At 35.0% G+C, this 6,454-nt stretch overlaps 1 non-coding gene across 1 annotated transcript; it reads right to left on the bottom strand.

Annotated features, from left to right (window-relative positions):
* Positions 1-2,954: 2,954 nt before the first annotated feature.
* Positions 2,955-3,058, bottom strand: LOC141682342 (small nucleolar RNA R71). Its single transcript, XR_012559744.1, has one exon. It is a non-coding gene; the product is annotated as a small nucleolar RNA R71 (small nucleolar RNA).
* Positions 3,059-6,454: the final 3,396 nt, after the last annotated feature.

The following is a 6,454-nucleotide window of genomic DNA, read 5'->3' as shown; positions in this document are numbered from 1 at the left end:
ATTTAGGCATGTGAAATAATAATATTCAGATATTTCTTTCATATTGGGACTGATTTATTTTATAAATCAGCATTACTCCAAACATTCTTAAAAATGTTTTCGAGTCTTCAAAATGAATTTAAAAGGTAGAGCGGATCCCAAAACTTGTTTTCAAATTCAAGATCTTCCACTTTAAGGGGACTTGAATACTCGCTCAAAAATCTAAGGAATCCGGCTCTATGGTGTATTTTATATTCGCAACAAGGTTGCAGTTTTGGTAAATGAATTGATTACTTACCCAACGTTCGGGAAGTAAGTCCTTCTATTGAGTCGGCATAAGCAACATGGGCTCAGTGGGCGTCCATGATAGTGTAAGTGGCTCAGTGGGAGTCCATCAAATGCATAAGTGGCTGAGTGGCAGTCCAGCATAAGGTCCTATTGCGACCAGGGTGATGACCAGTGGGGAATTCGTCCATCTACTAGTAGAAAAGGTTACTTATTGGTATCTTTGCCTGATCAGTAAGATATCGGGTTTATGCCAAAATTCTTTTCCTTCCAAATTCATTGGATATTGCAACTCTGTTCATACTTTACATGACAGAGGTTTTCAGGAAATGTATGGGAGATATATATGAATATATTTATATATCGGGACTTAATGAAGTATCTCGTAACTTCATTATTTATAATGATATTCAAAGATTGAAACTATTCAAATCTTGTCTTGTAGTCTCATCTATGTGATGAACTTTTGAAACTGATTATAACTTGAACGGGGGTAGTTCAAGTAGTATTTGGGAAAGATATAAGTATTTTGGGGTATCTTGTAACTTCATCTTTTAAACTTATATCTAATTAATAATTGTCTTATGAATGACAAAGATTTTCAGAAAAACATTGAGACAAGGTTAGATATATGAGATCACCTTGCAACGATATTTTTATACAGTTATAAACTGAAACTTTGTGTATATTATGCATGGAAGAGGACTTCCAATATTTTGAAAAGTATATATGTATATATATATATACTGAATATTTTGCGACTTCATCGCATTAAGATATCAAACTTGGTTCATTTCTTTTGACCAAGACTTTCATGAGTACTATGAGAAGGCTCATATATTGTTAATCATTATACATATTATTTTGGTGGGCTTGCTGCTCACCCTTGCTTTCTTCTTTCATCACACAACAACAGATAGAAAAGATGAACAGGACCAAGCTCCCAATTCGCGAGCGGATAGGAAAACGTTCCGCAGTCTTCTGGAAGCGTTGATGCCGCCGTAGCTGAGGTAGGAGCTACCAATAGGCTAGGTTTTCAACTATTGATGAACCAGACTTATGTATAATATGAATTGTAATATGAATTGTAATAATGGCAAAGACTTATGTATCTTGTGGTGTGTGTGTTTATTGTGGGGTCACAGTATGGAGTAGTTGTCTGTTTATTAAGATTGGGTGTTATTAAGGGAAATGGAACTCGTGACAACCCGGATTCCCGACCCCGAATTTGGGGGTGTTACATTGTGATTCTTTGAATTAGTTGTAACTTTGGATGCTCGTTTTCCTTCTTGTTGAAGCTAGATCTCATTTATTCGTACTTTAATTATTATTCAGTTTATTAAGACCTTGTTTATACCATGCTTTCATTGGAACCCATGGTGACGATGAGTTCAGTTATGAAATAATCGTTATCTTGAGATTCTAGCGGATTTACTTATGGATTTCAATAATTAATTTGTTTCGATATCTTGGTGTGTGGTGATTGTATGATATCCTAGTATTGGTTGTGCTTATTCGTCTTATGTGCATAGCTAACATATAAGATAGTGTGTTAATCTCTATTGAAGCGACAGTGAATCTTGAGATTTAGAACTTGCCATACTAGCATAGGTTCATGTATTTGTTATGCATGATTCGTAGGTAATTTTAACCATCTTACTTGCCCTTTGCAATCAAGATAGATAACTTGTGCGTGAACCGTTATGTTGTCAAATTCTATAGACATATAGGGTCTCAATATAATTGGTTCCTATTCAGCTTCTATCTATTTTGTGGATGTCTGGTAGAATGGTGCTCGTGCAACGAAAGTTGGCGTTTATCAGTTTTGTGTTATCTGATTAGTGTCATCACCATTACATGCTAAGGTTAAGATCAATGACTTTGAATGAAGTATTTAATGAAGTTAGAATCCCATGTTTGTCATATATATTAATTCAACCATTCTTGTTCTCTTAGTTATAATTGTTAGTTTAATTCTTAGTTTAATAAAAACCCAATTTGTTATTTGTCTTAGCATTGAGCGATAACCGTACATTGTTGCATAGGTGCATAAATTGAACTTAACCTAAACCAGTCTCTATGGGAACGAATCTGATTTATATCTTATACTACTTGCGAACGCGTATACTTGCGTGAATATTAGCGCGTGTTTTCGCCCTAACAAGTTTTTGGCGCCGCTGCCGGGTACTCGGTCTTAATTTTTAGTTTATGTGCTTGTCATCAGTGGTCGTTAAGGTTCACTGCCTCGGATTTTTTTTACTTTCAAGGTTTACTTGTTGTGTTTCAGGTACCCATTACAATGGGAGATCCAGCAGCACGAACGAAAGCCTTGGTGGATTTTTCTCAACCCAAGATTAATGACATTCAATCTAGCATTGTCCGGCCAGCTATCACAGCTAATACCTTTGAGATCAAGCCTGGCATAATTCAATGGGTGCATAATTCAATCCAGTTTGGGGGTTCTCCAACTGAAGATCCCAATATGGACATTTGGGATTTCATTGAGATCTACGACACCTTCAAGTTCAATGGTGTTTCTGAAGATGCTATAAAGCTGAAGATATTCCCATTCTCTCTGAGGGATAAAGCTAAGTGTTGGTTAAATTCTCTACCAGCTGGTTCGATTACTACTTGAGAAGATCTTGCTCAGAAGTTTCTTACTAAATTATTCCCTATGGCGAAGACAGCTGCACTCAGGAATGCTATTACTCAATTTGCACAGCAAACGGGAGAATCGCTATGAAGCTTGGGAGCGCTACAAGGAGATGCTTAGGAAGTGTCCTCATCATGAATGCCTGATTGGATGATCATCACTTGTTTTTACAATGGGTTGGGAGCACAGTCCAGACCCATGCTTGATATAGCATCAAGTGGAGGATTATTGGAAAAGAGCTATGAGGAAGCCTATGATCTAATTAAACTGATTGTAACGCCCCCAAATCCGAGGTCACGGGATTCAGGTCGTCACGTCATCATTCAATCACAAAAATCTTATTTTAACTTAAAAACTCATCACTGCACAATAAGACCTCAATCATTCACACTCACAAGTTATAGCCTTAGAAACGAGGTACAACAAGTATCATTTGTTATTAAAACTCAAATGTACTTTACAGGATCTCAAACAATTATTCATAACTTCTACATGAAGTTATAATAATTATGACGAATATCTTGTACCTATCTGATACTCTGGCACACCTGAGACAAAGCTGCCAGGGATTCTCCCCATGACTGTAAGCGACTAAGTCCTACACCGACATACTGGTTATCTGTTATGATATAATATATAAAAGAAAGAGTGAGCACTATAGTTCAGCAAGGTACATATATTTTTATGTGTATACATATATATATATAACAATAGATGTACTTCATATTTTTCAAAAATTTCTGAAAACATATATGCTTGTCAAACTTGTAATATTCTCAAAATCCACTGTAATATTATATCCACTTTATACGTGTATCCATCTCTTTTTTAAACTTCAAGATTTTACTCGAACCAGAATTATAAACTGGATTTGATATTCACATCATGTATCTCATGATTTAAAACTCAGCCTTATCAGCCTTCTGTTGTAGATTATGTTGGATTTTAAACGCAGTGGGGGCATGGCAAAACACTTTTACACATATAAAATCCAAATAAAAGCATACAGATCATGAATAAAAATTCGAGGGATCGAATCTAACCTTTAAAAATAATTCGGAGACTACGATCAGAGATCCTTAGCAGTTGCTCCTCAAGTGTGAAGCACTCCACCGGTATCCACCAAGAAAACGATGTTAAGGAGGAGGAAGGAGGTGGAGAGAATTGGGTTTTCCAAACTTTTTGGGTTTTGTGTTCTATGTGGGTTAGAATAAAATAGGGTCTATAATAGTGTATTTATAGGCAAAATTTTCAGCTGAAATTTTCCCATAAATAATATTATTATTATCCCATTTATTATTCTCATTAATAATTAAAACACCTTTTAATTATTAATCCTTTTTCTAAACACTTTAGAAATAATTCTCTCTCTTGATTTAATTTCCAAAAATTAAATCCTTAATTAATAATATTAAGAACTTTTCTTAATTAATTTATAATCAATTAAATCTTATTTAATCAATTATTAAATTTGCCAATTAATTATTTATTTCATAAATAAATAATTATTAGCCATTATTAATTAATTCCTCCACCATTAAATCATTCTTTTTTTATGGTGTGACCCTGTAGGTTCAATATTAAGCCGGTAGTAGAAATAAATAATAATAAAACTATTTTATCATTATTTATATAAATTCTCTAATTTATTAAATATGATTAATTAATTAATCACATTTATTCTACATCGTGAGGGATACTTCTCAGCATATCGTGACTATCCGGATAATATGAATTCACTGCTTAGAATACCAAGAACCTATTCAGTGAATAGTTACCGTACAATAAACTCCTTCTATCCTACAATATCCCGATTAAATACAAGGCATGGATCTCGTGTCAAGCCTATCTAATTCAATCACTTTGCTTACCATTTACTATGCATAGTTCTATGCAAATTAGAAATTCCTTTCTAATTTCATTTACTCTGGCCAGAGATTCCTGAACTAGCATAAGTAGATCATCCTTGAACATTCGCTTCCTTCACTGGAAGGGGTAGATCCTTTATTGATCATACACTATCTTCGTGTACAAATTCCTATACCCAGAAGAGCCCTAATAATTGTCCCTGGAGATTAAGAACTAAACCAAAGCATAGTTCAGTGTACACAAGATGACTATGATGACCTCAAGTCTAAGGATACTTGTACAACTATCACTATGTGAACAACTGCTGACACGTGAGTAAACTCCATCAGTTTTTCTGCTGTGCGAGTCATGTTCAGTGAACTTATTCCATAATAAGCACCTACATACTAGCTATAGTGTCACTACACAAATGTCTATGAGAACAGACATCCTTCATAATAAAGCAAGCATAGTATGTACCGATCTTTGCGGATTATTAATTACCAGTTAGTAATTCTATGACCAGGAACTATTTAAGTTTAGAGTTATCATCTTTTTAGGTCTCACTATTATGATCTCATCATAATCCATAAAAAGCTTTACTCTAAACTATGGTATATCTTATTTAAACACTTAAATAGATAAAGCCCGTAATAAAAACAAAACAAGTCTTTATTAATATCAATGAAATCAAAACAGATTACATAAAAGTTATTCCTAAATCCTTATACATAATTGGACTTAGGACATATTCCTTTCAATCTCCCACTTGTACTAAAGCCAATCACTCTGGTATCTAATACCCATCTTGTCTTTATGACGATAAAAGTGACTTTCATAAAGTAGCTTTGTGAGTGGGTCTGCTATGTTGTTATGTGTGTCAACTCTAATTCAATACAATACAAGGAATGTTATCGCGCTCCCACTAACCCTTTTGTAGACGTATGGTTCATCTACGTTTTTTTGATAAAATCAAACTCTTTGATTGTCTCATCAAAACGAATGTTCCATCTTTCGAGAAGCTTGCTTTAAACCACATATGGTTCGCAGCAGCTTACACACTAGGTTTTCATTTCCCTTGGAAAGAAAACCATCTGGCTATTTTCCAGATCACATAGTCGTAGTAAGCAGCATTCGCAAGCAAAATCCGAACTGATTTTAACAGGGCTACAGGTAAAAGGTTTCATCAAAGTCAATCCATTGCCTTTGTTTGAATCCTTTTCCCAAAAGCCTGGCCTTAAAGGTCTCCACCTGGCCATCTGCTATAATCTATCTTTTGTATACCGTATACATAGATTCCATTCTGGATTTCATGGCACTATGTCATTTCTCTGAGTCAACACTACTCATAGCCTCATTATAGGTCACAGGGTCGTCATCATTAATGATCGACAACTCATTGTCATTCTCAATGACAAGGCCATATTACCTCTCAGGTTGGCGAGACACTCTCCCTGACCTATGAATGGGCTATTCCACAAAAGGTTGTTCAGTCAGAACAGGTGTTTCCACTCGATCTGTAGTAGTTTGTGCTTCTTGAACTTCATCAAGTTCAATTTTGCTCCCACTGTTTCCTTCAAGGATAAACTCCTTTTCCAAGAAGGTAGCATGTCTGGAGACAAACACCCGATGATCGGTGCAAAAGTAATACCCTAAAGTCTCTTTAGGATATCCCACAAAACTACATTT

Source organism: Apium graveolens, chromosome 8 (assembly GCF_009905375.1).
Source record: "Apium graveolens cultivar Ventura chromosome 8, ASM990537v1, whole genome shotgun sequence".
Classification (NCBI taxonomy): Eukaryota; Viridiplantae; Streptophyta; class Magnoliopsida; order Apiales; family Apiaceae; genus Apium; species Apium graveolens.
This window is presented reverse-complemented; position numbering and strand designations above follow the sequence as displayed.